We start from the raw sequence: 27,072 nt of genomic DNA on the forward strand, positions 1-27,072 counted from the left end.
AACAGCCCCTCCCACCGTGGCCCTTTCGAAAAAAGCGGTCAAGGATAAAAAAAATTATGAATGGGTGCGGTATTTAAGAAATGCTCTCGCAAATGAATAGTGTGAATGGTGCTATTAAAGTGGGCACCAGAAACTGCTGCTTTAGGCAGTCTCCGGAGAATGCCGACGTGAAATACTTAGTTCTTGTGATGTATTTTCTACCCCTGATAAAGACCCTCGCGATTGTCGTCGTCGTCGTCGTCGTCGGCGCCGCCGCCGCTTTGGTAATAGCGACAATTCGCCATTGTATCACATAGGGTGAGGTACCTTCTGCAAGCGACTGAGATGGCACTAAACGATTGAAGCTGATTTGCCACCTCTTGTTTGATCAGCGTCATAAGGGCTTGAATGTAACTTGCGATGGGACACAGCAAGAAGTAGCGTCGTACTTTTAGTACTGAAATTTGAGATGGAGAACTGCGTCAAAGATGGGAAATTCATTCTGCCAAGGGTACAAATGGCGAAAACGAGGTGTGAGTGGGGAAGTATATTGCGCCAGTGACCGTGTGGCGTAATGGATAAGGCGTCGGACTTCGGATCCGAAGATTGCAGGTTCGAATCCTGTCACGGTCGAGTTTTTCCTGTTCTGCAAAAGATGCATGCTGTTTTACTGTGTTGTTTGACTACTCTAAAACTAGTTGGAAGTTGCTGCTGTCCGCTTCCTGGCTGCAAAACCGGCGTCTACCAGAAGCACAAGCAAGACAAGGGTGATCTGTAGCGAAGTTTTCGGCACAGTGCCGTTCAGGAGAGTTTTTGTTGGAACTACTGCATCTGATACAGGAGCCAAGGGCTACGCCACAGGCGTCTGCGCACAGTCGAGCATGTGTGTTGAATAATGGTGCTGATAGCCACGTATCATTTCATGCAGATTTGATGCCTTTCGGAGACAATTTTTCATTGAATAGGATTGTAGCTGATTTGTGGCAGCAGGAAATAAGCTGTAGTCAAAAGAATCTTCAATAGATGGTCGCAGGTCACATCAGTATTGTATGGCTCGTAACGCGTTGCGTGCAGCCCGGCTAGCTCAGTCGGTAGAGCATGAGACTCTTAATCTCAGGGTCGTGGGTTCGAGCCCCACGCTGGGCGGCGCAAAATTTTGTGTCTACGCGGATCCAACATGCGCCCCTCTCGTGAGCCTTGCGTAATGAACGTAACGGGTTACGACGATGCCTAGCTTCGTATGAATATCAGAGGAACGGTATTTGAAGCTGAAAGTGACTCTGAAATGAAATAAATGTGTTGTTTTGCAATTTTAGTTGTACATCGATATAGTGTGAGATGTGTAGGAAAGCAGCAGCTGTGCTAACTAAATGCAAATAATGGTCGCTCATGCGGTGCGTTTCGAGCTGAAGGGCTCCGATTCACTAGTTTGTAAGAACAAAGTATCCTAAAAGTCCGCTAGGAGGCGCCTCCTTAGCTCAGTGGCAGAGCGCTGGTCTAGTAAACCAGAGGTCGTGAGTTCGATCCTCACAGGCGGCAAATGAATTTTGTAACAGCCCGTCCCACCGTGGCCCTTTCGAAAAAAGCGGTCAAGGATAAAAAAAATTATGAATGGGTGCGGTATTTAAGAAATGCTCTCGCAAATGAATAGTGTGAATGGTGCTATTAAAGTGGGCACCAGAAACTGCTGCTTTAGGCAGTCTCCGGAGAATGCCGACGTGAAATACTTAGTTCTTGTGATGTATTTTCTACCCCTGATAAAGACCCTCGCGATTGTCGTCGTCGTCGTCGTCGGCGCCGCCGCCGCTTTGGTAATAGCGACAATTCGCCATTGTATCACATAGGGTGAGGTACCTTCTGCAAGCGACTGAGATTGCACTAAACGATTGAAGCTGATTTGCCACCCCTTGTTTGATCAGCGTCATAAGGGCTTGAATGTAACTTGCGATGGGACACAGCAAGAAGTAGCGTCGTACTTTTAGTACTGAAATTTGAGATGGAGAACTGCGTCAAAGATGGGAAATTCATTCTGCCAAGTGTACAAATGGCGAAAACGAGGTGTGAGTGGGGAAGTATATTGCGCCAGTGACCGTGTGGCCTAATGGATAAGGCGTCGGACTTCGGATCCGAAGATTGCAGGTTCGAATCCTGTCACGGTCGGGTTTTTCCTGTTCTGCAAAAGATGCATGCTGTTTTACTGTGTTGTTTGAGTACTCTAAAACTAGTTGGAAGTTGCTGCTGTCCGCTTCGTGGCTGCAAAACCGGCGTCTACCAGAAGCACAAGCAAGACAAGGGTGATCTGTAGCGAAGTTTTCGGCACAGTGCCGTTCAGGAGAGTTTTTGTTGGAACTACTGCATCTGATTCAGGAGCCAAGGGCTACGCCACAGGCGTCTGCGCACAGTCGAGCATGTGTGTTGAATAATGGTGCTGATAGCCACGTATCATTTCATGCAGATTTGACGCCTTTCGGAGACAATTTTTCATTGAATAGGATTGTAGCTGATTTGTGGCAGCAGGAAATAAGCTGTAGTCAAAAGAATCTTCAATAGATGGTCGCAGGTCACATCAGTATTGTATGGCTCGTAACGCGTTGCGTGCAGCCCGGCTAGCTCAGTCGGTAGAGCATGAGACTCTTAATCTCAGGGTCGTGGGTTCGAGCCCCACGCTGGGCGGCGCAAAATTTTGTGTCTACGCGGATCCAACATGCGCCCCTCTCGTGAGCCTTGCGTAATGAACGTAACGGGTTACGACGATGCCTAGCTTCGTATGAATATCAGAGGAACGGTATTTGAAGCTGAAAGTGACTCTGAAATGAAATAAATGTGTTGTTTTGCAATTTTAGTTGTACATCGATATAGTGTGAGATGTGTAGGAAAGCAGCAGCTGTGCTAACTAAATGCAAATAATGGTCGCTCATGCGGTGCGTTTCGAGCTGAAGGGCTCCGATTCACTAGTTTGTAAGAACAAAGTATCCTAAAAGTCCGCTAGGAGGCGCCTCCTTAGCTCAGTGGCAGAGCGCTGGTCTAGTAAACCAGAGGTCGTGAGTTCGATCCTCACAGGCGGCAAATGAATTTTGTAACAGCCCCTCCCACCGTGGCCCTTTCGAAAAAAGCGGTCAAGGATAAAAAAAATTATGAATGGGTGCGGTATTTAAGAAATGCTCTCGCAAATGAATAGTGTGAATGGTGCTATTAAAGTGGGCACCAGAAACTGCTGCTTTAGGCAGTCTCCGGAGAATGCCGACGTGAAATACTTAGTTCTTGTGATGTATTTTCTACCCCTGATAAAGACCCTCGCGATTGTCGTCGTCGTCGTCGTCGGCGCCGCCGCCGCTTTGGTAATAGCGACAATTCGCCATTGTATCACATAGGGTGAGGTACCTTCTGCAAGCGACTGAGATGGCACTAAACGATTGAAGCTGATTTGCCACCTCTTGTTTGATCAGCGTCATAAGGGCTTGAATGTAACTTGCGATGGGACACAGCAAGAAGTAGCGTCGTACTTTTAGTACTGAAATTTGAGATGGAGAACTGCGTCAAAGATGGGAAATTCATTCTGCCAAGTGTACATATGGCGAAAACGAGGTGTGAGTGGGGAAGTATATTGCGCCAGTGACCGTGTGGCCTAATGGATAAGGCGTCGGACTTCGGATCCGAAGATTGCAGGTTCGAATCCTGTCACGGTCGGGTTTTTCCTGTTCTGCAAAAGATGCATGCTGTTTTACTGTGTTGTTTGAGTACTCTAAAACTAGTTGGAAGTTGCTGCTGTCCGCTTCCTGGCTGCAAAACCGGCGTCTACCAGAAGCACAAGCAAGACAAGGGTGATCTGTAGCGAAGTTTTCGGCACAGTGCCGTTCAGGAGAGTTTTTGTTGGAACTACTGCATCTGATTCAGGAGCCAAGGGCTACGCCACAGGCGTCTGCGCACAGTCGAGCATGTGTGTTGAATAATGGTGCTGATAGCCACGTATCATTTCATGCAGATTTGACGCCTTTCGGAGACAATTTTTCATTGATTAGGATTTTAGCTGATTTGTGGCAGCAGGAAATAAGCTGTAGTCAAAAGAATCTTCAATAGATGGTCGCAGGTCACATCAGTATTGTATGGCACGTAACGCGTTGCGTGCGGCCCGGCTAGCTCAGTCGGTAGAGCATGAGACTCTTAATCTCAGGGTCGTGGGTTCGAGCCCCACGCTGGGCGGCGCAAAATTTTGTGTCTACGCGGATCCAACATGCGCCCCTCTCGTGAGCCTTGCGTAATGAACGTAACGGGTTACGACGATGCCTAGCTTCGTATGAATATCAGAGGAACGGTATTTGAAGCTGAAAGTGACTCTGAAATGAAATAAATGTGTTGTTTTGCAATTTTAGTTGTACATCGATATAGTGTGAGATGTGTAGGAAAGCAGCAGCTGTGCTAACTAAATGCAAATAATGGTCGCTCATGCGGTGCGTTTCGAGCTGAAGGGCTCCGATTCACTAGTTTGTAAGAACAAAGTATCCTAAAAGTCCGCTAGGAGGCGCCTCCTTAGCTCAGTGGCAGAGCGCTGGTCTAGTAAACCAGAGGTCGTGAGTTCGATCCTCACAGGCGGCAAATGAATTTTGTAACAGCCCCTCCCACCGTGGCCCTTTCGAAAAAAGCGGTCAAGGATAAAAAAAATTATGAATGGGTGCGGTATTTAAGAAATGCTCTCGCAAATGAATAGTGTGAATGGTGCTATTAAAGTGGGCACCAGAAACTGCTGCTTTAGGCAGTCTCCGGAGAATGCCGACGTGAAATACTTAGTTCTTGTGATGTATTTTCTACCCCTGATAAAGACCCTCGCGATTGTCGTCGTCGTCGTCGGCGCCGCCGCCGCTTTGGTAATAGCGACAATTCGCCATTGTATCACATAGGGTGAGGTACCTTCTGCAAGCGACTGAGATGGCACTAAACGATTGAAGCTGATTTGCCACCTCTTGTTTGATCAGCGTCATAAGGGCTTGAATGTAACTTGCGATGGGACACAGCAAGAAGTAGCGTCGTACTTTTAGTACTGAAATTTGAGATGGAGAACTGCGTCAAAGATGGGAAATTCATTCTGCCAAGTGTACAAATGGCGAAAACGAGGTGTGAGTGGGGAAGTATATTGCGCCAGTGACCGTGTGGCCTACTGGATAAGGCGTCGGACTTCGGATCCGTAGATTGCAGGTTCGAATCCTGTCACGGTCGAGTTTTTCCTGTTCTGCAAAAGATGCATGCTGTTTTACTGTGTTGTTTGAGTACTCTAAAACTAGTTGGAAGTTGCTGCTGTCCGCTTCCTGGCTGCAAAACCGGCGTCTACCAGAAGCACAAGCAAGACAAGGGTGATCTGTAGCGAAGTTTTCGGCACAGTGCCGTTCAGGAGAGTTTTTGTTGGAACTACTGCATCTGATTCAGGAGCCAAGGGCTACGCCACAGGCGTCTGCGCACAGTCGAGCATGTGTGTTGAATAATGGTGCTGATAGCCACGTATCATTTCATGCAGATTTGATGCCTTTCGGAGACAAGTTTTCACTGATTAGGATTTTAGCTGATTTGTGGCAGCAGGAAATAAGCTGTAGTCAAAAGAATCTTCAATAGATGGTCGCAGGTCACATCAGTATTGTATGGCTCGTAACGCGTTGCGTGCGGCCCGGCTAGCTCAGTCGGTAGAGCATGAGACTCTTAATCTCAGGGTCGTGGGTTCGAGCCCCACGCTGGGCGGCGCAAAATTTTGTGTCTACGCGGATCCAACATGCGCCCCTCTCGTGAGCCTTGCGTAATGAACGTAACGGGTTACGACGATGCCTAGCTTCGTATGAATATCAGAGGAACGGTATTTGAAGCTGAAAGTGACTCTGAAATGAAATAAATGTGTTGTTTTGCAATTTTAGTTGTACATCGATATAGTGTGAGATGTGTAGGAAAGCAGCAGCTGTGCTAACTAAATGCAAATAATGGTCGCTCATGCGGTGCGTTTCGAGCTGAAGGGCTCCGATTCACTAGTTTGTAAGAACAAAGTATCCTAAAAGTCCGCTAGGAGGCGCCTCCTTAGCTCAGTGGCAGAGCGCTGGTCTAGTAAACCAGAGGTCGTGAGTTCGATCCTCACAGGCGGCAAATGAATTTTGTAACAGCCCCTCCCACCGTGGCCCTTTCGAAAAAAGCGGTCAAGGATAAAAAAAATTATGAATGGGTGCGGTATTTAAGAAATGCTCTCGCAAATGAATAGTGTGAATGGTGCTATTAAAGTGGGCACCAGAAACTGCTGCTTTAGGCAGTCTCCGGAGAATGCCGACGTGAAATACTTAGTTCTTGTGATGTATTTTCTACCCCTGATAAAGACCCTCGCGATTGTCGTCGTCGTCGTCGTCGTCGGCGCCGCCGCCGCTTTGGTAATAGCGACAATTCGCCATTGTATCACATAGGGTGAGGTACCTTCTGCAAGCGACTGAGATGGCACTAAACGATTGAAGCTGATTTGCCACCTCTTGTTTGATCAGCGTCATAAGGGCTTGAATGTAACTTGCGATGGGACACAGCAAGAAGTAGCGTCGTACTTTTAGTACTGAAATTTGAGATGGAGAACTGCGTCAAAGATGGGAAATTCATTCTGCCAAGTGTACAAATGGCGAAAACGAGGTGTGAGTGGGGAAGTATATTGCGCCAGTGACCGTGTGGCCTACTGGATAAGGCGTCGGACTTCGGATCCGTAGATTGCAGGTTCGAATCCTGTCACGGTCGAGTTTTTCCTGTTCTGCAAAAGATGCATGCTGTTTTACTGTGTTGTTTGAGTACTCTAAAACTAGTTGGAAGTTGCTGCTGTCCGCTTCCTGGCTGCAAAACCGGCGTCTACCAGAAGCACAAGCAAGACAAGGGTGATCTGTAGCGAAGTTTTCGGCACAGTGCCGTTCAGGAGAGTTTTTGTTGGAACTACTGCATCTGATTCAGGAGCCAAGGGCTACGCCACAGGCGTCTGCGCACAGTCGAGCATGTGTGTTGAATAATGGTGCTGATAGCCACGTATCATTTCATGCAGATTTGATGCCTTTCGGAGACAAGTTTTCACTGATTAGGATTTTAGCTGATTTGTGGCAGCAGGAAATAAGCTGTAGTCAAAAGAATCTTCAATAGATGGTCGCAGGTCACATCAGTATTGTATGGCTCGTAACGCGTTGCGTGCGGCCCGGCTAGCTCAGTCGGTAGAGCATGAGACTCTTAATCTCAGGGTCGTGGGTTCGAGCCCCACGCTGGGCGGCGCAAAATTTTGTGTCTACGCGGATCCAACATGCGCCCCTCTCGTGAGCCTTGCGTAATGAACGTAACGGGTTACGACGATGCCTAGCTTCGTATGAATATCAGAGGAACGGTATTTGAAGCTGAAAGTGACTCTGAAATGAAATAAATGTGTTGTTTTGCAATTTTAGTTGTACATCGATATAGTGTGAGATGTGTAGGAAAGCAGCAGCTGTGCTAACTAAATGCAAATAATGGTCGCTCATGCGGTGCGTTTCGAGCTGAAGGGCTCCGATTCACTAGTTTGTAAGAACAAAGTATCCTAAAAGTCCGCTAGGAGGCGCCTCCTTAGCTCAGTGGCAGAGCGCTGGTCTAGTAAACCAGAGGTCGTGAGTTCGATCCTCACAGGCGGCAAATGAATTTTGTAACAGCCCCTCCCACCGTGGCCCTTTCGAAAAAAGCGGTCAAGGATAAAAAAAATTATGAATGGGTGCGGTATTTAAGAAATGCTCTCGCAAATGAATAGTGTGAATGGTGCTATTAAAGTGGGCACCAGAAACTGCTGCTTTAGGCAGTCTCCGGAGAATGCCGACGTGAAATACTTAGTTCTTGTGATGTATTTTCTACCCCTGATAAAGACCCTCGCGATTGTCGTCGTCGTCGTCGTCGTCGTCGTCGTCGTCGGCGCCGCCGCCGCTTTGGTAATAGCGACAATTCGCCATTGTATCACATAGGGTGAGGTACCTTCTGCAAGCGACTGAGATGGCACTAAACGATTGAAGCTGATTTGCCACCTCTTGTTTGATCAGCGTCATAAGGGCTTGAATGTAACTTGCGATGGGACACAGCAAGAAGTAGCGTCGTACTTTTAGTACTGAAATTTGAGATGGAGAACTGCGTCAAAGATGGGAAATTCATTCTGCCAAGTGTACAAATGGCGAAAACGAGGTGTGAGTGGGGAAGTATATTGCGCCAGTGACCGTGTGGCCTAATGGATAAGGCGTCGGACTTCGGATCCGAAGATTGCAGGTTCGAATCCTGTCACGGTCGGGTTTTTCCTGTTCTGCAAAAGATGCATGCTGTTTTACTGTGTTGTTTGAGTACTCTAAAACTAGTTGGAAGTTGCTGCTGTCCGCTTCCTGGCTGCAAAACCGGCGTCTACCAGAAGCACAAGCAAGACAAGGGTGATCTGTAGCGAAGTTTTCGGCACAGTGCCGTTCAGGAGAGTTTTTGTTGGAACTACTGCATCTGATTCAGGAGCCAAGGGCTACGCCACAGGCGTCTGCGCACAGTCGAGCATGTGTGTTGAATAATGGTGCTGATAGCCACGTATCATTTCATGCAGATTTGACGCCTTTCGGAGACAATTTTTCATTGAATAGGATTGTAGCTGATTTGTGGCAGCAGGAAATAAGCTGTAGTCAAAAGAATCTTCAATAGATGGTCGCAGGTCACATCAGTATTGCATGGCTCGTAACGCGTTGCGTGCAGCCCGGCTAGCTCAGTCGGTAGAGCATGAGACTCTTAATCTCAGGGTCGTGGGTTCGAGCCCCACGCTGGGCGGCGCAAAATTTTGTGTCTACGCGGATCCAACATGCGCCCCTCTCGTGAGCCTTGCGTAATGAACGTAACGGGTTACGACGATGCCTAGCTTCGTATGAATATCAGAGGAACGGTATTTGAAGCTGAAAGTGACTCTGAAATGAAATAAATGTGTTGTTTTGCAATTTTAGTTGTACATCGATATAGTGTGAGATGTGTAGGAAAGCAGCAGCTGTGCTAACTAAATGCAAATAATGGTCGCTCATGCGGTGCGTTTCGAGCTGAAGGGCTCCGATTCACTAGTTTGTAAGAACAAAGTATCCTAAAAGTCCGCTAGGAGGCGCCTCCTTAGCTCAGTGCCAGAGCGCTGGTCTAGTAAACCAGAGGTCGTGAGTTCGATCCTCACAGGCGGCAAATGAATTTTGTAACAGCCCCTCCCACCGTGGCCCTTTCGAAAAAAGCGGTCAAGGATAAAAAAAATTATGAATGGGTGCGGTATTTAAGAAATGCTCTCGCAAATGAATAGTGTGAATGGTGCTATTAAAGTGGGCACCAGAAACTGCTGCTTTAGGCAGTCTCCGGAGAATGCCGACGTGAAATACTTAGTTCTTGTGATGTATTTTCTACCCCTGATAAAGACCCTCGCGATTGTCGTCGTCGTCGTCGTCGGCGCCGCCGCCGCTTTGGTAATAGCGACAATTCGCCATTGTATCACATAGGGTGAGGTACCTTCTGCAAGCGACTGAGATGGCACTAAACGATTGAAGCTGATTTGCCACCTCTTGTTTGATCAGCGTCATAAGGGCTTGAATGTAACTTGCGATGGGACACAGCAAGAAGTAGCGTCGTACTTTTAGTACTGAAATTTGAGATGGAGAACTGCGTCAAAGATGGGAAATTCATTCTGCCAAGTGTACAAATGGCGAAAACGAGGTGTGAGTGGGGAAGTATATTGCGCCAGTGACCGTGTGGCCTACTGGATAAGGCGTCGGACTTCGGATCCGTAGATTGCAGGTTCGAATCCTGTCACGGTCGGGTTTTTCCTGTTCTGCAAAAGATGCATGCTGTTTTACTGTGTTGTTTGAGTACTCTAAAACTAGTTGGAAGTTGCTGCTGTCCGCTTCCTGGCTGCAAAACCGGCGTCTACCAGAAGCACAAGCAAGACAAGGGTGATCTGTAGCGAAGTTTTCGGCACAGTGCCGTTCAGGAGAGTTTTTGTTGGAACTACTGCATCTGATTCAGGAGCCAAGGGCTACGCCACAGGCGTCTGCGCACAGTCGAGCATGTGTGTTGAATAATGGTGCTGATAGCCACGTATCATTTCATGCAGATTTGATGCCTTTCGGAGACAATTTTTCATTGATTAGGATTTTAGCTGATTTGTGGCAGCAGGAAATAAGCTGTAGTCAAAAGAATCTTCAATAGATGGTCGCAGGTCACATCAGTATTGTATGGCTCGTAACGCGTTGCGTGCGGCCCGGCTAGCTCAGTCGGTAGAGCATGAGACTCTTAATCTCAGGGTCGTGGGTTCGAGCCCCACGCTGGGCGGCGCAAAATTTTGTGTCTACGCGGATCCAACATGCGCCCCTCTCGTGAGCCTTGCGTAATGAACGTAACGGGTTACGACGATGCCTAGCTTCGTATGAATATCAGAGGAACGGTATTTGAAGCTGAAAGTGACTCTGAAATGAAATAAATGTGTTGTTTTGCAATTTTAGTTGTACATCGATATAGTGTGAGATGTGTAGGAAAGCAGCAGCTGTGCTAACTAAATGCAAATAATGGTCGCTCATGCGGTGCGTTTCGAGCTGAAGGGCTCCGATTCACTAGTTTGTAAGAACAAAGTATCCTAAAAGTCCGCTAGGAGGCGCCTCCTTAGCTCAGTGGCAGAGCGCTGGTCTAGTAAACCAGAGGTCGTGAGTTCGATCCTCACAGGCGGCAAATGAATTTTGTAACAGCCCCTCCCACCGTGGCCCTTTCGAAAAAAGCGGTCAAGGATAAAAAAAATTATGAATGGGTGCGGTATTTAAGAAATGCTCTCGCAAATGAATAGTGTGAATGGTGCTATTAAAGTGGGCACCAGAAACTGCTGCTTTAGGCAGTCTCCGGAGAATGCCGACGTGAAATACTTAGTTCTTGTGATGTATTTTCTACCCCTGATAAAGACCCTCGCGATTGTCGTCGTCGTCGTCGTCGTCGGCGCCGCCGCCGCTTTGGTAATAGCGACAATTCGCCATTGTATCACATAGGGTGAGGTACCTTCTGCAAGCGACTGAGATGGCACTAAACGATTGAAGCTGATTTGCCACCTCTTGTTTGATCAGCGTCATAAGGGCTTGAATGTAACTTGCGATGGGACACAGCAAGAAGTAGCGTCGTACTTTTAGTACTGAAATTTGAGATGGAGAACTGCGTCAAAGATGGGAAATTCATTCTGCCAAGTGTACAAATGGCGAAAACGAGGTGTGAGTGGGGAAGTATATTGCGCCAGTGACCGTGTGGCCTACTGGATAAGGCGTCGGACTTCGGATCAGTAGATTGCAGGTTCGAATCCTGTCACGGTCGAGTTTTTCCTGTTCTGCAAAAGATGCATGCTGTTTTACTGTGTTGTTTGAGTACTCTAAAACTAGTTGGAAGTTGCTGCTGTCCGCTTCCTGGCTGCAAAACCGGCGTCTACCAGAAGCACAAGCAAGACAAGGGTGATCTGTAGCGAAGTTTTCGGCACAGTGCCGTTCAGGAGAGTTTTTGTTGGAACTACTGCATCTGATTCAGGAGCCAAGGGCTACGCCACAGGCGTCTGCGCACAGTCGAGCATGTGTGTTGAATAATGGTGCTGATAGCCACGTATCATTTCATGCAGATTTGATGCCTTTCGGAGACAAGTTTTCACTGATTAGGATTTTAGCTGATTTGTGGCAGCAGGAAATAAGCTGTAGTCAAAAGAATCTTCAATAGATGGTCGCAGGTCACATCAGTATTGTATGGCTCGTAACGCGTTGCGTGCGGCCCGGCTAGCTCAGTCGGTAGAGCATGAGACTCTTAATCTCAGGGTCGTGGGTTCGAGCCCCACGCTGGGCGGCGCAAAATTTTGTGTCTACGCGGATCCAACATGCGCCCCTCTCGTGAGCCTTGCGTAATGAACGTAACGGGTTACGACGATGCCTAGCTTCGTATGAATATCAGAGGAACGGTATTTGAAGCTGAAAGTGACTCTGAAATGAAATAAATGTGTTGTTTTGCAATTTTAGTTGTACATCGATATAGTGTGAGATGTGTAGGAAAGCAGCAGCTGTGCTAACTAAATGCAAATAATGGTCGCTCATGCGGTGCGTTTCGAGCTGAAGGGCTCCGATTCACTAGTTTGTAAGAACAAAGTATCCTAAAAGTCCGCTAGGAGGCGCCTCCTTAGCTCAGTGGCAGAGCGCTGGTCTAGTAAACCAGAGGTCGTGAGTTCGATCCTCACAGGCGGCAAATGAATTTTGTAACAGCCCCTCCCACCGTGGCCCTTTCGAAAAAAGCGGTCAAGGATAAAAAAAATTATGAATGGGTGCGGTATTTAAGAAATGCTCTCGCAAATGAATAGTGTGAATGGTGCTATTAAAGTGGGCACCAGAAACTGCTGCTTTAGGCAGTCTCCGGAGAATGCCGACGTGAAATACTTAGTTCTTGTGATGTATTTTCTACCCCTGATAAAGACCCTCGCGATTGTCGTCGTCGTCGTCGTCGTCGTCGTCGTCGTCGTCGTCGTCGGCGGCGCCGCCGCCGCTTTGGTAATAGCGACAATTCGCCATTGTATCACATAGGGTGAGGTACCTTCTGCAAGCGACTGAGATGGCACTAAACGATTGAAGCTGATTTGCCACCTCTTGTTTGATCAGCGTCATAAGGGCTTGAATGTAACTTGCGATGGGACACAGCAAGAAGTAGCGTCGTACTTTTAGTACTGAAATTTGAGATGGAGAACTGCGTCAAAGATGGGAAATTCATTCTGCCAAGTGTACAAATGGCGAAAACGAGGTGTGAGTGGGGAAGTATATTGCGCCAGTGACCGTGTGGCCTAATGGATAAGGCGTCGGACTTCGGATCCGAAGATTGCAGGTTCGAATCCTGTCACGGTCGGGTTTTTCCTGTTCTGCAAAAGATGCATGCTGTTTTACTGTGTTGTTTGAGTACTCTAAAACTAGTTGGAAGTTGCTGCTGTCCGCTTCCTGGCTGCAAAACCGGCGTCTACCAGAAGCACAAGCAAGACAAGGGTGATCTGTAGCGAAGTTTTCGGCACAGTGCCGTTCAGGAGAGTTTTTGTTGGAACTACTGCATCTGATTCAGGAGCCAAGGGCTACGCCACAGGCGTCTGCGCACAGTCGAGCATGTGTGTTGAATAATGGTGCTGATAGCCACGTATCATTTCATGCAGATTTGATGCCTTTCGGAGACAATTTTTCATTGATTAGGATTTTAGCTGATTTGTGGCAGCAGGAAATAAGCTGTAGTCAAAAGAATCTTCAATAGATGGTCGCAGGTCACATCAGTATTGTATGGCTCGTAACGCGTTGCGTGCGGCCCGGCTAGCTCAGTCGGTAGAGCATGAGACTCTTAATCTCAGGGTCGTGGGTTCGAGCCCCACGCTGGGCGGCGCAAAATTTTGTGTCTACGCGGATCCAACATGCGCCCCTCTCGTGAGCCTTGCGTAATGAACGTAACGGGTTACGACGATGCCTAGCTTCGTATGAATATCAGAGGAACGGTATTTGAAGCTGAAAGTGACTCTGAAATGAAATAAATGTGTTGTTTTGCAATTTTAGTTGTACATCGATATAGTGTGAGATGTGTAGGAAAGCAGCAGCTGTGCTAACTAAATGCAAATAATGGTCGCTCATGCGGTGCGTTTCGAGCTGAAGGGCTCCGATTCACTAGTTTGTAAGAACAAAGTATCCTAAAAGTCCGCTAGGAGGCGCCTCCTTAGCTCAGTGGCAGAGCGCTGGTCTAGTAAACCAGAGGTCGTGAGTTCGATCCTCACAGGCGGCAAATGAATTTTGTAACAGCCCCTCCCACCGTGGCCCTTTCGAAAAAAGCGGTCAAGGATAAAAAAAATTATGAATGGGTGCGGTATTTAAGAAATGCTCTCGCAAATGAATAGTGTGAATGGTGCTATTAAAGTGGGCACCAGAAACTGCTGCTTTAGGCAGTCTCCGGAGAATGCCGACGTGAAATACTTAGTTCTTGTGATGTATTTTCTACCCCTGATAAAGACCCTCGCGATTGTCGTCGTCGTCGTCGGCGCCGCCGCCGCTTTGGTAATAGCGACAATTCGCCATTGTATCACATAGGGTGAGGTACCTTCTGCAAGCGACTGAGATGGCACTAAACGATTGAAGCTGATTTGCCACCTCTTGTTTGATCAGCGTCATAAGGGCTTGAATGTAACTTGCGATGGGACACAGCAAGAAGTAGCGTCGTACTTTTAGTACTGAAATTTGAGATGGAGAACTGCGTCAAAGATGGGAAATTCATTCTGCCAAGTGTACAAATGGCGAAAACGAGGTGTGAGTGGGGAAGTATATTGCGCCAGTGACCGTGTGGCCTACTGGATAAGGCGTCGGACTTCGGATCAGTAGATTGCAGGTTCGAATCCTGTCACGGTCGAGTTTTTCCTGTTCTGCAAAAGATGCATGCTGTTTTACTGTGTTGTTTGAGTACTCTAAAACTAGTTGGAAGTTGCTGCTGTCCGCTTCCTGGCTGCAAAACCGGCGTCTACCAGAAGCACAAGCAAGACAAGGGTGATCTGTAGCGAAGTTTTCGGCACAGTGCCGTTCAGGAGAGTTTTTGTTGGAACTACTGCATCTGATTCAGGAGCCAAGGGCTACGCCACAGGCGTCTGCGCACAGTCGAGCATGTGTGTTGAATAATGGTGCTGATAGCCACGTATCATTTCATGCAGATTTGATGCCTTTCGGAGACAAGTTTTCACTGATTAGGATTTTAGCTGATTTGTGGCAGCAGGAAATAAGCTGTAGTCAAAAGAATCTTCAATAGATGGTCGCAGGTCACATCAGTATTGTATGGCTCGTAACGCGTTGCGTGCGGCCCGGCTAGCTCAGTCGGTAGAGCATGAGACTCTTAATCTCAGGGTCGTGGGTTCGAGCCCCACGCTGGGCGGCGCAAAATTTTGTGTCTACGCGGATCCAACATGCGCCCCTCTCGTGAGCCTTGCGTAATGAACGTAACGGGTTACGACGATGCCTAGCTTCGTATGAATATCAGAGGAACGGTATTTGAAGCTGAAAGTGACTCTGAAATGAAATAAATGTGTTGTTTTGCAATTTTAGTTGTACATCGATATAGTGTGAGATGTGTAGGAAAGCAGCAGCTGTGCTAACTAAATGCAAATAATGGTCGCTCATGCGGTGCGTTTCGAGCTGAAGGGCTCCGATTCACTAGTTTGTAAGAACAAAGTATCCTAAAAGTCCGCTAGGAGGCGCCTCCTTAGCTCAGTGGCAGAGCGCTGGTCTAGTAAACCAGAGGTCGTGAGTTCGATCCTCACAGGCGGCAAATGAATTTTGTAACAGCCCCTCCCACCGTGGCCCTTTCGAAAAAAGCGGTCAAGGATAAAAAAAATTATGAATGGGTGCGGTATTTAAGAAATGCTCTCGCAAATGAATAGTGTGAATGGTGCTATTAAAGTGGGCACCAGAAACTGCTGCTTTAGGCAGTCTCCGGAGAATGCCGACGTGAAATACTTAGTTCTTGTGATGTATTTTCTACCCCTGATAAAGACCCTCGCGATTGTCGTCGTCGTCGTCGTCGTCGTCGTCGTCGTCGTCGTCGTCGTCGGCGGCGCCGCCGCCGCTTTGGTAATAGCGACAATTCGCCATTGTATCACATAGGGTGAGGTACCTTCTGCAAGCGACTGAGATGGCACTAAACGATTGAAGCTGATTTGCCACCTCTTGTTTGATCAGCGTCATAAGGGCTTGAATGTAACTTGCGATGGGACACAGCAAGAAGTAGCGTCGTACTTTTAGTACTGAAATTTGAGATGGAGAACTGCGTCAAAGATGGGAAATTCATTCTGCCAAGTGTACAAATGGCGAAAACGAGGTGTGAGTGGGGAAGTATATTGCGCCAGTGACCGTGTGGCCTAATGGATAAGGCGTCGGACTTCGGATCCGAAGATTGCAGGTTCGAATCCTGTCACGGTCGGGTTTTTCCTGTTCTGCAAAAGATGCATGCTGTTTTACTGTGTTGTTTGAGTACTCTAAAACTAGTTGGAAGTTGCTGCTGTCCGCTTCCTGGCTGCAAAACCGGCGTCTACCAGAAGCACAAGCAAGACAAGGGTGATCTGTAGCGAAGTTTTCGGCACAGTGCCGTTCAGGAGAGTTTTTGTTGGAACTACTGCATCTGATTCAGGAGCCAAGGGCTACGCCACAGGCGTCTGCGCACAGTCGAGCATGTGTGTTGAATAATGGTGCTGATAGCCACGTATCATTTCATGCAGATTTGATGCCTTTCGGAGACAATTTTTCATTGATTAGGATTTTAGCTGATTTGTGGCAGCAGGAAATAAGCTGTAGTCAAAAGAATCTTCAATAGATGGTCGCAGGTCACATTAGTATTGTATGGCTCGTAACGCGTTGCGTGCGGCCCGGCTAGCTCAGTCGGTAGAGCATGAGACTCTTAATCTCAGGGTCGTGGGTTCGAGCCCCACGCTGGGCGGCGCAAAATTTTGTGTCTACGCGGATCCAACATGCGCCCCTCTCGTGAGCCTTGCGTAATGAACGTAACGGGTTACGACGATGCCTAGCTTCGTATGAATATCAGAGGAACGGTATTTGAAGCTGAAAGTGACTCTGAAATGAAATAAATGTGTTGTTTTGCAATTTTAGTTGTACATCGATATAGTGTGAGATGTGTAGGAAAGCAGCAGCTGTGCTAACTAAATGCAAATAATGGTCGCTCATGCGGTGCGTTTCGAGCTGAAGGGCTCCGATTCACTAGTTTGTAAGAACAAAGTATCCTAAAAGTCCGCTAGGAGGCGCCTCCTTAGCTCAGTGGCAGAGCGCTGGTCTAGTAAACCAGAGGTCGTGAGTTCGATCCTCACAGGCGGCAAATGAATTTTGTAACAGCCCCTCCCACCGTGGCCCTTTCGAAAAAAGCGGTCAAGGATAAAAAAAATTATGAATGGGTGCGGTATTTAAGAAATGCTCTCGCAAATGAATAGTGTGAATGGTGCTATTAAAGTGGGCACCAGAAACTGCTGCTTTAGGCAGTCTCCGGAGAATGCCGACGTGAAATACTTAGTTCTTGTGATGTATTTTCTACCCCTGATAAAGACCCTCGCGATTGTCGTCGTCGTCGTCGGCGCCGCCGCCGCTTTGGTAATAGCGACAATTCGCCATTGTATCACATAGGGTGAGGTACCTTCTGCAAGCGACTGAGATGGCACTAAACGATTGAAGCTGATTTGCCACCTCTTGTTTGATCAGCGTCATAAGGGCTTGAATGTAACTTGCGATGGGACACAGCAAGAAGTAGCGTCGTACTTTTAGTACTGAAATTTGAGATGGAGAACTGCGTCAAAGATGGGAAATTCATTCTGCCAAGTGTACAAATGGCGAAAACGAGGTGTGAGTGGGGAAGTATACTGCGCCAGTGACCGTGTGGCCTACTGGATAAGGCGTCGGACTTCGGATCCGTAGATTGCAGGTTCGAATCCTGTCACGGTCGAGTTTTTCCTGTTCTGCAAAAGATGCATGCTGTTTTACTGTGTTGTTTGAGTACTCTAAAACTAGTTGGAAGTTGCTGCTGTCCGCTTCCTGGCTGCAAAACCGGCGTCTACCAGAAGCACAAGCAAGACAAGGGTGATCTGTAGCGAAGTTTTCGGCACAGTGCCGTTCAGGAGAGTTTTTGTTGGAACTACTGCATCTGATTCAGGAGCCAAGGGCTACGCCACAGGCGTCTGCGCACAGTCGAGCATGTGTGTTGAATAATGGTGCTGATAGCCACGTATCATTTCATGCAGATTTGATGCCTTTCGGAGACAATTTTTCATTGATTAGGATTTTAGCTGATTTGTGGCAGCAGGAAATAAGCTGTAGTCAAAAGAATCTTCAATAGATGGTCGCAGGTCACATCAGTATTGTATGGCTCGTAACGCGTTGCGTGCGGCCCGGCTAGCTCAGTCGGTAGAGCATGAGACTCTTAATCTCAGGGTCGTGGGTTCGAGCCCCACGCTGGGCGGCGCAAAATTTTGTGTCTACGCGGATCCAACATGCGCCCCTCTCGTGAGCCTTGCGTAATGAACGTAACGGGTTACGACGATGCCTAGCTTCGTATGAATATCAGAGGAACGGTATTTGAAGCTGAAAGTGACTCTGAAATGAAATAAATGTGTTGTTTTGCAATTTTAGTTGTACATCGATATAGTGTGAGATGTGTAGGAAAGCAGCAGCTGTGCTAACTAAATGCAAATAATGGTCGCTCATGCGGTGCGTTTCGAGCTGAAGGGCTCCGATTCACTAGTTTGTAAGAACAAAGTATCCTAAAAGTCCGCTAGGAGGCGCCTCCTTAGCTCAGTGGCAGAGCGCTGGTCTAGTAAACCAGAGGTCGTGAGTTCGATCCTCACAGGCGGCAAATGAATTTTGTAACAGCCCCTCCCACCGTGGCCCTTTCGAAAAAAGCGGTCAAGGATAAAAAAAATTATGAATGGGTGCGGTATTTAAGAAATGCTCTCGCAAATGAATAGTGTGAATGGTGCTATTAAAGTGGGCACCAGAAACTGCTGCTTTAGGCAGTCTCCGGAGAATGCCGACGTGAAATACTTAGTTCTTGTGATGTATTTTCTACCCCTGATAAAGACCCTCGCGATTGTCGTCGTCGTCGTCGTCGTCGTCGTCGTCGTCGGCGCCGCCGCCGCTTTGGTAATAGCGACAATTCGCCATTGTATCACATAGGGTGAGGTACCTTCTGCAAGCGACTGAGATGGCACTAAACGATTGAAGCTGATTTGCCACCTCTTGTTTGATCAGCGTCATAAGGGCTTGAATGTAACTTGCGATGGGACACAGCAAGAAGTAGCGTCGTACTTTTAGTACTGAAATTTGAGATGGAGAACTGCGTCAAAGATGGGAAATTCATTCTGCCAAGTGTACAAATGGCGAAAACGAGGTGTGAGTGGGGAAGCATATTGCGCCAGTGACCGTGTGGCCTAATGGATAAGGCGTCGGACTTCGGATCCGAAGATTGCAGGTTCGAATCCTGTCACGGTCGGGTTTTTCCTGTTCTGCAAAAGATGCATGCTGTTTTACTGTGTTGTTTGAGTACTCTAAAACTAGTTGGAAGTTGCTGCTGTCCGCTTCCTGGCTGCAAAACCGGCGTCTACCAGAAGCACAAGCAAGACAAGGGTGATCTGTAGCGAAGTTTTCGGCACAGTGCCGTTCAGGAGAGTTTTTGTTGGAACTACTGCATCTGATTCAGGAGCCAAGGGCTACGCCACAGGCGTCTGCGCACAGTCGAGCATGTGTGTTGAATAATGGTGCTGATAGCCACGTATCATTTCATGCAGATTTGATGCCTTTCGGAGACAATTTTTCATTGAATAGGATTGTAGCTGATTTGTGGCAGCAGGAAATAAGCTGTAGTCAAAAGAATCTTCAATAGATGGTCACAGGTCACATCAGTATTGTATGGCTCGTAACGCGTTGCGTGCAGCCCGGCTAGCTCAGTCGGTAGAGCATGAGACTCTTAATCTCAGGGTCGTGGGTTCGAGCCCCACGCTGGGCGGCGCAAAATTTTGTGTCTACGCGGATCCAACATGCGCCCCTCTCGTGAGCCTTGCGTAATGAACGTAACGGGTTACGACGATGCCTAGCTTCGTATGAATATCAGAGGAACGGTATTTGAAGCTGAAAGTGACTCTGAAATGAAATAAATGTGTTGTTTTGCAATTTTAGTTGTACATCGATATAGTGTGAGATGTGTAGGAAAGCAGCAGCTGTGCTAACTAAATGCAAATAATGGTCGCTCATGCGGTGCGTTTCGAGCTGAAGGGCTCCGATTCACTAGTTTGTAAGAACAAAGTATCCTAAAAGTCCGCTAGGAGGCGCCTCCTTAGCTCAGTGGCAGAGCGCTGGTCTAGTAAACCAGAGGTCGTGAGTTCGATCCTCACAGGCGGCAAATGAATTTTGTAACAGCCCCTCCCACCGTGGCCCTTTCGAAAAAAGCGGTCAAGGATAAAAAAAATTATGAATGGGTGCGGTATTTAAGAAATGCTCTCGCAAATGAATAGTGTGAATGGTGCTATTAAAGTGGGCACCAGAAACTGCTGCTTTAGGCAGTCTCCGGAGAATGCCGACGTGAAATACTTAGTTCTTGTGATGTATTTTCTACCCCTGATAAAGACCCTCGCGATTGTCGTCGTCGTCGTCGGCGCCGCCGCCGCTTTGGTAATAGCGACAATTCGCCATTGTATCACATAGGGTGAGGTACCTTCTGCAAGCGACTGAGATGGCACTAAACGATTGAAGCTGATTTGCCACCTCTTGTTTGATCAGCGTCATAAGGGCTTGAATGTAACTTGCGATGGGACACAGCAAGAAGTAGCGTCGTACTTTTAGTACTGAAATTTGAGATGGAGAACTGCGTCAAAGATGGGAAATTCATTCTGCCAAGTGTACAAATGGCGAAAACGAGGTGTGAGTGGGGAAGTATATTGCGCCAGTGACCGTGTGGCCTACTGGATAAGGCGTCGGACTTCGGATCCGTAGATTGCAGGTTCGAATCCTGTCACGGTCGAGTTTTTCCTGTTCTGCAAAAGATGCATGCTGTTTTACTGTGTTGTTTGAGTACTCTAAAACTAGTTGGAAGTTGCTGCTGTCCGCTTCCTGGCTGCAAAACCGGCGTCTACCAGAAGCACAAGCAAGACAAGGGTGATCTGTAGCGAAGTTTTCGGCACAGTGCCGTTCAGGAGAGTTTTTGTTGGAACTACTGCATCTGATTCAGGAGCCAAGGGCTACGCCACAGGCGTCTGCGCACAGTCGAGCATGTGTGTTGAATAATGGTGCTGATAGCCACGTATCATTTCATGCAGATTTGATGCCTTTCGGAGACAATTTTTCATTGATTAGGATTTTAGCTGATTTGTGGCAGCAGGAAATAAGCTGTAGTCAAAAGAATCTTCAATAGATGGTCGCAGGTCACATCAGTATTGTATGGCTCGTAACGCGTTGCGTGCGGCCCGGCTAGCTCAGTCGGTAGAGCATGAGACTCTTAATCTCAGGGTCGTGGGTTCGAGCCCCACGCTGGGCGGCGCAAAATTTTGTGTCTACGCGGATCCAACATGCGCCCCTCTCGTGAGCCTTGCGTAATGAACGTAACGGGTTACGACGATGCCTAGCTTCGTATGAATATCAGAGGAACGGTATTTGAAGCTGAAAGTGACTCTGAAATGAAATAAATGTGTTGTTTTGCAATTTTAGTTGTACATCGATATAGTGTGAGATGTGTAGGAAAGCAGCAGCTGTGCTAACTAAATGCAAATAATGGTCGCTCATGCGGTGCGTTTCGAGCTGAAGGGCTCCGATTCACTAGTTTGTAAGAACAAAGTATCCTAAAAGTCCGCTAGGAGGCGCCTCCTTAGCTCAGTGGCAGAGCGCTGGTCTAGTAAACCAGAGGTCGTGAGTTCGATCCTCACAGGCGGCAAATGAATTTTGTAACAGCCCCTCCCACCGTGGCCCTTTCGAAAAAAGCGGTCAAGGATAAAAAAAATTATGAATGGGTGCGGTATTTAAGAAATGCTCTCGCAAATGAATAGTGTGAATGGTGCTATTAAAGTGGGCACCAGAAACTGCTGCTTTAGGCAGTCTCCGGAGAATGCCGACGTGAAATACTTAGTTCTTGTGATGTATTTTCTACCCCTGATAAAGACCCTCGCGATTGTCGTCGTCGTCGTCGTCGTCGTCGTCGTCGTCGGCGCCGCCGCCGCTTTGGTAATAGCGACAATTCGCCATTGTATCACATAGGGTGAGGTACCTTCTGCAAGCGACTGAGATGGCACTAAACGATTGAAGCTGATTTGCCACCTCTTGTTTGATCAGCGTCATAAGGGCTTGAATGTAACTTGCGATGGGACACAGCAAGAAGTAGCGTCGTACTTTTAGTACTGAAATTTGAGATGGAGAACTGCGTCAAAGATGGGAAATTCATTCTGCCAAGTGTACAAATGGCGAAAACGAGGTGTGAGTGGGGAAGTATATTGCGCCAGTGACCGTGTGGCCTAATGGATAAGGCGTCGGACTTCGGATCCGAAGATTGCAGGTTCGAATCCTGTCACGGTCGAGTTTTTCCTGTTCTGCAAAAGATGCATGCTGTTTTACTGTGTTGTTTGAGTACTCTAAAACTAGTTGGAAGTTGCTGCTGTCCGCTTCCTGGCTGCAAAACCGGCGTCTACCAGAAGCACAAGCAAGACAAGGGTGATCTGTAGCGAAGTTTTCGGCACAGTGCCGTTCAGGAGAGTTTTTGTTGGAACTACTGCATCTGATTCAGGAGCCAAGGGCTACGCCACAGGCGTCTGCGCACAGTCGAGCATGTGTGTTGAATAATGGTGCTGATAGCCACGTATCATTTCATGCAGATTTGATGCCTTTCGGAGACAATTTTTCATTGAATAGGATTGTAGCTGATTTGTGGCAGCAGGAAATAAGCTGTAGTCAAAAGAATCTTCAATAGATGGTCGCAGGTCACATCAGTATTGTATGGCTCGTAACGCGTTGCGTGCAGCCCGGCTAGCTCAGTCGGTAGAGCATGAGACTCTTAACCTCAGGGTCGTGGGTTCGAGCCCCACGCTGGGCGGCGCAAAATTTTGTGTCTACGCGGATCCAACATGCGCCCCTCTCGTGAGCCTTGCGTAATGAACGTAACGGGTTACGACGATGCCTAGCTTCGTATGAATATCAGAGGAACGGTATTTGAAGCTGAAAGTGACTCTGAAATGAAATAAATGTGTTGTTTTGCAATTTTAGTTGTACATCGATATAGTGTGAGATGTGTAGGAAAGCAGCAGCTGTGCTAACTAAATGCAAATAATGGTCGCTCATGCGGTGCGTTTCGAGCTGAAGGGCTCCGATTCACTAGTTTGTAAGAACAAAGTATCCTAAAAGTCCGCTAGGAGGCGCCTCCTTAGCTCAGTGGCAGAGCGCTGGTCTAGTAAACCAGAGGTCGTGAGTTCGATCCTCACAGGCGGCAAATGAATTTTGTAACAGCCCCTCCCACCGTGGCCCTTTCGAAAAAAGCGGTCAAGGATAAAAAAAATTATGAATGGGTGCGGTATTTAAGAAATGCTCTCGCAAATGAATAGTGTGAATGGTGCTATTAAAGTGGGCACCAGAAACTGCTGCTTTAGGCAGTCTCCGGAGAATGCCGACGTGAAATACTTAGTTCTTGTGGTGTATTTTCTACCCCTGATAAAGACCCTCGCGATTGTCGTCGTCGTCGTCGGCGCCGCCGCCGCTTTGGTAATAGCGACAATTCGCCATTGTATCACATAGGGTGAGGTACCTTTTGCAAGCGACTGAGATGGCACTAAACGATTGAAGCTGATTTGCCACCTCTTGTTTGATCAGCGTCATAAGGGCTTGAATGTAACTTGCGATGGGACACAGCAAGAAGTAGCGTCGTACTTTTAGTACTGAAATTTGAGATGGAGAACTGCGTCAAAGATGGGAAATTCATTCTGCCAAGTGTACAAATGGCGAAAACGAGGTGTGAGTGGGGAAGTATATTGCGCCAGTGACCGTGTGGCCTAATGGATAAGGCGTCGGACTTCGGATCCGAAGATTGCAGGTTCGAATCCTGTCACGGTCGGGTTTTTCCTGTTCTGCAAAAGATGCATGCTGTTTTACTGTGTTGTTTGAGTACTCTAAAACTAGTTGGAAGTTGCTGCTGTCCGCTTCCTGGCTGCAAAACCGGCGTCTACCAGAAGCACAAGCAAGACAAGGGTGATCTGTAGCGAAGTTTTCGGCACAGTGCCGTTCAGGAGAGTTTTTGTTGGAACTACTGCATCTGATTCAGGAGCCAAGGGCTACGCCACAGGCGTCTGCGCACAGTCGAGCATGTGTGTTGAATAATGGTGCTGATAGCCACGTATCATTTCATGCAGATTTGATGCCTTTCGGAGACAATTTTTCATTGAATAGGATTGTAGCTGATTTGTGGCAGCAGGAAATAAGCTGTAGTCAAAAGAATCTTCAATAGATGGTCGCAGGTCACATCAGTATTGTATGGCTCGTAACGCGTTGCGTGCAGCCCGGCTAGCTCAGTCGGTAGAGCATGAGACTCTTAATCTCAGGGTCGTGGGTTCGAGCCCCACGCTGGGCGGCGCAAAATTTTGTGTCTACGCGGATCCAACATGCGCCCCTCTCGTGAGCCTTGCGTAATGAACGTAACGGGTTACGACGATGCCTAACTTCGTATGAATATCAGAGGAACGGTATTTGAAGCTGAAAGTGACTCTGAAATGAAATAAATGTGTTGTTTTGCAATTTTAGTTGTACATCGATATAGTGTGAGATGTGTAGGAAAGCAGCAGCTGTGCTAACTAAATGCAAATAATGGTCGCTCATGCGGTGCGTTTCGAGCTGAAGGGCTCCGATTCACTAGTTTGTAAGAACAAAGTATCCTAAAAGTCCGCTAGGAGGCGCCTCCTTAGCTCAGTGGCAGAGCGCTGGTCTAGTAAACCAGAGGTCGTGAGTTCGATCCTCACAGGCGGCAAATGAATTTTGTAACAGCCCCTCCCACCGTGGCCCTTTCGAAAAAAGCGGTCAAGGATAAAAAAAATTATGAATGGGTGCGGTATTTAAGAAATGCTCTCGCAAATGAATAGTGTGAATGGTGCTATTAAAGTGGGCACCAGAAACTGCTGCTTTAGGCAGTCTCCGGAGAATGCCGACGTGAAATACTTAGTTCTTGTGATGTATTTTCTACCCCTGATAAAGACCCTCGCGATTGTCGTCGTCGTCGTCGTCGGCGCCGCCGCCGCTTTGGTAATAGCGACAATTCGCCATTGTATCACATAGGGTGAGGTACCTTCTGCAAGCGACTGAGATGGCACTAAACGATTGAAGCTGATTTGCCACCTCTTGTTTGATCAGCGTCATAAGGGCTTGAATGTAACTTGCGATGGGACACAGCAAGAAGTAGCGTCGTACTTTTAGTACTGAAATTTGAGATGGAGAACTGCGTCAAAGATGGGAAATTCATTCTGCCAAGTGTACAAATGGCGAAAACGAGGTGTGAGTGGGGAAGTATATTGCGCCAGTGACCGTGTGGCGTAATGGATAAGGCGTCGGACTTCGGATCCGAAGATTGCAGGTTCGAATCCTGTCACGGTCGAGTTTTTCCTGTTCTGCAAAAGATGCATGCTGTTTTACTGTGTTGTTTGAGTACTCTAAAACTAGTTGGAAGTTGCTGCTGTCCGCTTCCTGGCTGCAAAACCGGCGTCTACCAGAAGCACAAGCAAGACAAGGGTGATCTGTAGCGAAGTTTTCGGCACAGTGCCGTTCAGGAGAGTTTTTGTTGGAACTACTGCATCTGATTCAGGAGCCAAGGGCTACGCCACAGGCGTCTGCGCACAGTCGAGCATGTGTGTTGAATAATGGTGCTGATAGCCACGTATCATTTCATGCAGATTTGATGCCTTTCGGAGACAATTTTTCATTGAATAGGATTGTAGCTGATTTGTGGCAGCAGGAAATAAGCTGTAGTCAAAAGAATCTTCAATAGATGGTCGCAGGTCACATCAGTATTGTATGGCTCGTAACGCGTTGCGTGCAGCCCGGCTAGCTCAGTCGGTAGAGCATGAGACTCTTAATCTCAGGGTCGTGGGTTCGAGCCCCACGCTGGGCGGCGCAAAATTTTGTGTCTACGCGGATCCAACATGCGCCCCTCTCGTGAGCCTTGCGTAATGAACGTAACGGGTTACGACGATGCCTAGCTTCGTATGAATATCAGAGGAACGGTATTTGAAGCTGAAAGTGACTCTGAAATGAAATAAATGTGTTGTTTTGCAATTTTAGTTGTACATCGATATAGTGTGAGATGTGTAGGAAAGCAGCAGCTGTGCTAACTAAATGCAAATAATGGTCGCTCATGCGGTGCGTTTCGAGCTGAAGGGCTCCGATTCACTAGTTTGTAAGAACAAAGTATCCTAAAAGTCCGCTAGGAGGCGCCTCCTTAGCTCAGTGGCAGAGCGCTGGTCTAGTAAACCAGAGGTCGTGAGTTCGATCCTCACAGGCGGCAAATGAATTTTGTAACAGCCCCTCCCACCGTGGCCCTTTCGAAAAAAGCGGTCAAGGATAAAAAAAATTATGAATGGGTGCGGTATTTAAGAAATGCTCTCGCAAATGAATAGTGTGAATGGTGCTATTAAAGTGGGCACCAGAAACTGCTGCTTTAGGCAGTCTCCGGAGAATGCCGACGTGAAATACTTAGTTCTTGTGATGTATTTTCTACCCCTGATAAAGACCCTCGCGATTGTCGTCGTCATCGTCGTCGTCGGCGCCGCCGCCGCTTTGGTAATAGCGACAATTCGCCATTGTATCACATAGGGTGAGGTACCTTCTGCAAGCGACTGAGATGGCACTAAACGATTGAAGCTGATTTGCCACCTCTTGTTTGATCAGCGTCATAAGGGCTTGAATGTAACTTGCGATGGGACACAGCAAGAAGTAGCGTCGTACTTTTAGTACTGAAATTTGAGATGGAGAACTGCGTCAAAGATGGGAAATTCATTCTGCCAAGTGTACAAATGGCGAAAACGAGGTGTGAGTGGGGAAGTATATTGCGCCAGTGACCGTGTGGCGTAATGGATAAGGCGTCGGACTTCGGATCCGAAGATTGCAGGTTCGAATCCTGTCACGGTCGAGTTTTTCCTGTTCTGCAAAAGATGCATGCTGTTTTACTGTGTTGTTTGAGTACTCTAAAACTAGTTGGAAGTTGCTGCTGTCCGCTTCCTGGCTGCAAAACCGGCGTCTACCAGAAGCACAAGCAAGACAAGGGTGATCTGTAGCGAAGTTTTCGGCACAGTGCCGTTCAGGAGAGTTTTTGTTGGAACTACTGCATCTGATTCAGGAGCCAAGGGCTACGCCACAGGCGTCTGCGCACAGTCGAGCATGTGTGTTGAATAATGGTGCTGATAGCCACGTATCATTTCATGCAGATTTGATGCCTTTCGGAGACAATTTTTCATTGAATAGGATTGTAGCTGATTTGTGGCAGCAGGAAATAAGCTGTAGTCAAAAGAATCTTCAATAGATGGTCGCAGGTCAC

General features: G+C 47.6%; 50 non-coding genes across 50 annotated transcripts; all 50 read left to right on the plus strand.

Annotated features, from left to right (window-relative positions):
* The first annotated feature begins 539 nt into the window (after positions 1–539).
* On the plus strand, positions 540–612 carry Trnar-ucg (transfer RNA arginine (anticodon UCG)). Its single transcript has one exon. It is a non-coding gene; the product is annotated as a tRNA-Arg (tRNA).
* A 440-nt stretch (positions 613–1,052) lies between these two features.
* Trnak-cuu (transfer RNA lysine (anticodon CUU)) lies at positions 1,053–1,125 on the plus strand. The gene has a single exon. It is a non-coding gene; the product is annotated as a tRNA-Lys (tRNA).
* A 321-nt stretch (positions 1,126–1,446) lies between these two features.
* Positions 1,447–1,518, plus strand: Trnat-agu (transfer RNA threonine (anticodon AGU)). The gene has a single exon. It is a non-coding gene; the product is annotated as a tRNA-Thr (tRNA).
* A 548-nt stretch (positions 1,519–2,066) lies between these two features.
* Trnar-ucg (transfer RNA arginine (anticodon UCG)) lies at positions 2,067–2,139 on the plus strand. Its single transcript has one exon. It is a non-coding gene; the product is annotated as a tRNA-Arg (tRNA).
* A 440-nt stretch (positions 2,140–2,579) lies between these two features.
* Positions 2,580–2,652, plus strand: Trnak-cuu (transfer RNA lysine (anticodon CUU)). The gene has a single exon. It is a non-coding gene; the product is annotated as a tRNA-Lys (tRNA).
* Positions 2,653–2,973: 321 nt separating this feature from the next.
* Trnat-agu (transfer RNA threonine (anticodon AGU)) lies at positions 2,974–3,045 on the plus strand. The gene has a single exon. It is a non-coding gene; the product is annotated as a tRNA-Thr (tRNA).
* A 548-nt stretch (positions 3,046–3,593) lies between these two features.
* Trnar-ucg (transfer RNA arginine (anticodon UCG)) lies at positions 3,594–3,666 on the plus strand. The gene has a single exon. It is a non-coding gene; the product is annotated as a tRNA-Arg (tRNA).
* A 440-nt stretch (positions 3,667–4,106) lies between these two features.
* Positions 4,107–4,179, plus strand: Trnak-cuu (transfer RNA lysine (anticodon CUU)). Its single transcript has one exon. It is a non-coding gene; the product is annotated as a tRNA-Lys (tRNA).
* A 321-nt stretch (positions 4,180–4,500) lies between these two features.
* Positions 4,501–4,572, plus strand: Trnat-agu (transfer RNA threonine (anticodon AGU)). The gene has a single exon. It is a non-coding gene; the product is annotated as a tRNA-Thr (tRNA).
* A 545-nt stretch (positions 4,573–5,117) lies between these two features.
* Trnar-ucg (transfer RNA arginine (anticodon UCG)) lies at positions 5,118–5,190 on the plus strand. Its single transcript has one exon. It is a non-coding gene; the product is annotated as a tRNA-Arg (tRNA).
* A 440-nt stretch (positions 5,191–5,630) lies between these two features.
* Positions 5,631–5,703, plus strand: Trnak-cuu (transfer RNA lysine (anticodon CUU)). Its single transcript has one exon. It is a non-coding gene; the product is annotated as a tRNA-Lys (tRNA).
* A 321-nt stretch (positions 5,704–6,024) lies between these two features.
* Positions 6,025–6,096, plus strand: Trnat-agu (transfer RNA threonine (anticodon AGU)). Its single transcript has one exon. It is a non-coding gene; the product is annotated as a tRNA-Thr (tRNA).
* A 551-nt stretch (positions 6,097–6,647) lies between these two features.
* Trnar-ucg (transfer RNA arginine (anticodon UCG)) lies at positions 6,648–6,720 on the plus strand. Its single transcript has one exon. It is a non-coding gene; the product is annotated as a tRNA-Arg (tRNA).
* A 440-nt stretch (positions 6,721–7,160) lies between these two features.
* Trnak-cuu (transfer RNA lysine (anticodon CUU)) lies at positions 7,161–7,233 on the plus strand. Its single transcript has one exon. It is a non-coding gene; the product is annotated as a tRNA-Lys (tRNA).
* Positions 7,234–7,554: 321 nt separating this feature from the next.
* On the plus strand, positions 7,555–7,626 carry Trnat-agu (transfer RNA threonine (anticodon AGU)). Its single transcript has one exon. It is a non-coding gene; the product is annotated as a tRNA-Thr (tRNA).
* Positions 7,627–8,189: 563 nt separating this feature from the next.
* Positions 8,190–8,262, plus strand: Trnar-ucg (transfer RNA arginine (anticodon UCG)). Its single transcript has one exon. It is a non-coding gene; the product is annotated as a tRNA-Arg (tRNA).
* A 440-nt stretch (positions 8,263–8,702) lies between these two features.
* Trnak-cuu (transfer RNA lysine (anticodon CUU)) lies at positions 8,703–8,775 on the plus strand. Its single transcript has one exon. It is a non-coding gene; the product is annotated as a tRNA-Lys (tRNA).
* A 321-nt stretch (positions 8,776–9,096) lies between these two features.
* Trnat-agu (transfer RNA threonine (anticodon AGU)) lies at positions 9,097–9,168 on the plus strand. The gene has a single exon. It is a non-coding gene; the product is annotated as a tRNA-Thr (tRNA).
* A 548-nt stretch (positions 9,169–9,716) lies between these two features.
* Trnar-ucg (transfer RNA arginine (anticodon UCG)) lies at positions 9,717–9,789 on the plus strand. The gene has a single exon. It is a non-coding gene; the product is annotated as a tRNA-Arg (tRNA).
* A 440-nt stretch (positions 9,790–10,229) lies between these two features.
* Positions 10,230–10,302, plus strand: Trnak-cuu (transfer RNA lysine (anticodon CUU)). Its single transcript has one exon. It is a non-coding gene; the product is annotated as a tRNA-Lys (tRNA).
* Positions 10,303–10,623: 321 nt separating this feature from the next.
* On the plus strand, positions 10,624–10,695 carry Trnat-agu (transfer RNA threonine (anticodon AGU)). The gene has a single exon. It is a non-coding gene; the product is annotated as a tRNA-Thr (tRNA).
* A 1,064-nt stretch (positions 10,696–11,759) lies between these two features.
* Positions 11,760–11,832, plus strand: Trnak-cuu (transfer RNA lysine (anticodon CUU)). The gene has a single exon. It is a non-coding gene; the product is annotated as a tRNA-Lys (tRNA).
* Positions 11,833–12,153: 321 nt separating this feature from the next.
* Positions 12,154–12,225, plus strand: Trnat-agu (transfer RNA threonine (anticodon AGU)). Its single transcript has one exon. It is a non-coding gene; the product is annotated as a tRNA-Thr (tRNA).
* A 575-nt stretch (positions 12,226–12,800) lies between these two features.
* Positions 12,801–12,873, plus strand: Trnar-ucg (transfer RNA arginine (anticodon UCG)). Its single transcript has one exon. It is a non-coding gene; the product is annotated as a tRNA-Arg (tRNA).
* A 440-nt stretch (positions 12,874–13,313) lies between these two features.
* Positions 13,314–13,386, plus strand: Trnak-cuu (transfer RNA lysine (anticodon CUU)). The gene has a single exon. It is a non-coding gene; the product is annotated as a tRNA-Lys (tRNA).
* Positions 13,387–13,707: 321 nt separating this feature from the next.
* Positions 13,708–13,779, plus strand: Trnat-agu (transfer RNA threonine (anticodon AGU)). The gene has a single exon. It is a non-coding gene; the product is annotated as a tRNA-Thr (tRNA).
* Positions 13,780–14,837: 1,058 nt separating this feature from the next.
* Positions 14,838–14,910, plus strand: Trnak-cuu (transfer RNA lysine (anticodon CUU)). Its single transcript has one exon. It is a non-coding gene; the product is annotated as a tRNA-Lys (tRNA).
* A 321-nt stretch (positions 14,911–15,231) lies between these two features.
* Positions 15,232–15,303, plus strand: Trnat-agu (transfer RNA threonine (anticodon AGU)). The gene has a single exon. It is a non-coding gene; the product is annotated as a tRNA-Thr (tRNA).
* A 578-nt stretch (positions 15,304–15,881) lies between these two features.
* Positions 15,882–15,954, plus strand: Trnar-ucg (transfer RNA arginine (anticodon UCG)). Its single transcript has one exon. It is a non-coding gene; the product is annotated as a tRNA-Arg (tRNA).
* A 440-nt stretch (positions 15,955–16,394) lies between these two features.
* On the plus strand, positions 16,395–16,467 carry Trnak-cuu (transfer RNA lysine (anticodon CUU)). The gene has a single exon. It is a non-coding gene; the product is annotated as a tRNA-Lys (tRNA).
* Positions 16,468–16,788: 321 nt separating this feature from the next.
* Positions 16,789–16,860, plus strand: Trnat-agu (transfer RNA threonine (anticodon AGU)). The gene has a single exon. It is a non-coding gene; the product is annotated as a tRNA-Thr (tRNA).
* A 545-nt stretch (positions 16,861–17,405) lies between these two features.
* Trnar-ucg (transfer RNA arginine (anticodon UCG)) lies at positions 17,406–17,478 on the plus strand. The gene has a single exon. It is a non-coding gene; the product is annotated as a tRNA-Arg (tRNA).
* A 440-nt stretch (positions 17,479–17,918) lies between these two features.
* Trnak-cuu (transfer RNA lysine (anticodon CUU)) lies at positions 17,919–17,991 on the plus strand. The gene has a single exon. It is a non-coding gene; the product is annotated as a tRNA-Lys (tRNA).
* Positions 17,992–18,312: 321 nt separating this feature from the next.
* On the plus strand, positions 18,313–18,384 carry Trnat-agu (transfer RNA threonine (anticodon AGU)). Its single transcript has one exon. It is a non-coding gene; the product is annotated as a tRNA-Thr (tRNA).
* A 563-nt stretch (positions 18,385–18,947) lies between these two features.
* Positions 18,948–19,020, plus strand: Trnar-ucg (transfer RNA arginine (anticodon UCG)). Its single transcript has one exon. It is a non-coding gene; the product is annotated as a tRNA-Arg (tRNA).
* A 440-nt stretch (positions 19,021–19,460) lies between these two features.
* Trnak-cuu (transfer RNA lysine (anticodon CUU)) lies at positions 19,461–19,533 on the plus strand. The gene has a single exon. It is a non-coding gene; the product is annotated as a tRNA-Lys (tRNA).
* A 321-nt stretch (positions 19,534–19,854) lies between these two features.
* Trnat-agu (transfer RNA threonine (anticodon AGU)) lies at positions 19,855–19,926 on the plus strand. Its single transcript has one exon. It is a non-coding gene; the product is annotated as a tRNA-Thr (tRNA).
* A 545-nt stretch (positions 19,927–20,471) lies between these two features.
* On the plus strand, positions 20,472–20,544 carry Trnar-ucg (transfer RNA arginine (anticodon UCG)). Its single transcript has one exon. It is a non-coding gene; the product is annotated as a tRNA-Arg (tRNA).
* A 440-nt stretch (positions 20,545–20,984) lies between these two features.
* On the plus strand, positions 20,985–21,057 carry Trnak-cuu (transfer RNA lysine (anticodon CUU)). The gene has a single exon. It is a non-coding gene; the product is annotated as a tRNA-Lys (tRNA).
* Positions 21,058–21,378: 321 nt separating this feature from the next.
* Positions 21,379–21,450, plus strand: Trnat-agu (transfer RNA threonine (anticodon AGU)). The gene has a single exon. It is a non-coding gene; the product is annotated as a tRNA-Thr (tRNA).
* A 563-nt stretch (positions 21,451–22,013) lies between these two features.
* Trnar-ucg (transfer RNA arginine (anticodon UCG)) lies at positions 22,014–22,086 on the plus strand. Its single transcript has one exon. It is a non-coding gene; the product is annotated as a tRNA-Arg (tRNA).
* Positions 22,087–22,526: 440 nt separating this feature from the next.
* Trnak-cuu (transfer RNA lysine (anticodon CUU)) lies at positions 22,527–22,599 on the plus strand. The gene has a single exon. It is a non-coding gene; the product is annotated as a tRNA-Lys (tRNA).
* Positions 22,600–22,920: 321 nt separating this feature from the next.
* Trnat-agu (transfer RNA threonine (anticodon AGU)) lies at positions 22,921–22,992 on the plus strand. The gene has a single exon. It is a non-coding gene; the product is annotated as a tRNA-Thr (tRNA).
* A 545-nt stretch (positions 22,993–23,537) lies between these two features.
* On the plus strand, positions 23,538–23,610 carry Trnar-ucg (transfer RNA arginine (anticodon UCG)). Its single transcript has one exon. It is a non-coding gene; the product is annotated as a tRNA-Arg (tRNA).
* Positions 23,611–24,050: 440 nt separating this feature from the next.
* Positions 24,051–24,123, plus strand: Trnak-cuu (transfer RNA lysine (anticodon CUU)). The gene has a single exon. It is a non-coding gene; the product is annotated as a tRNA-Lys (tRNA).
* Positions 24,124–24,444: 321 nt separating this feature from the next.
* Positions 24,445–24,516, plus strand: Trnat-agu (transfer RNA threonine (anticodon AGU)). Its single transcript has one exon. It is a non-coding gene; the product is annotated as a tRNA-Thr (tRNA).
* Positions 24,517–25,064: 548 nt separating this feature from the next.
* Trnar-ucg (transfer RNA arginine (anticodon UCG)) lies at positions 25,065–25,137 on the plus strand. The gene has a single exon. It is a non-coding gene; the product is annotated as a tRNA-Arg (tRNA).
* A 440-nt stretch (positions 25,138–25,577) lies between these two features.
* Positions 25,578–25,650, plus strand: Trnak-cuu (transfer RNA lysine (anticodon CUU)). Its single transcript has one exon. It is a non-coding gene; the product is annotated as a tRNA-Lys (tRNA).
* Positions 25,651–25,971: 321 nt separating this feature from the next.
* Trnat-agu (transfer RNA threonine (anticodon AGU)) lies at positions 25,972–26,043 on the plus strand. The gene has a single exon. It is a non-coding gene; the product is annotated as a tRNA-Thr (tRNA).
* A 551-nt stretch (positions 26,044–26,594) lies between these two features.
* On the plus strand, positions 26,595–26,667 carry Trnar-ucg (transfer RNA arginine (anticodon UCG)). Its single transcript has one exon. It is a non-coding gene; the product is annotated as a tRNA-Arg (tRNA).
* The last annotated feature ends 405 nt before the right edge of the window (positions 26,668–27,072 follow it).

Source organism: Schistocerca cancellata, chromosome 8 (assembly GCF_023864275.1).
Source record: "Schistocerca cancellata isolate TAMUIC-IGC-003103 chromosome 8, iqSchCanc2.1, whole genome shotgun sequence".
NCBI lineage: Eukaryota > Metazoa > Arthropoda > Insecta > Orthoptera > Acrididae > Schistocerca > Schistocerca cancellata.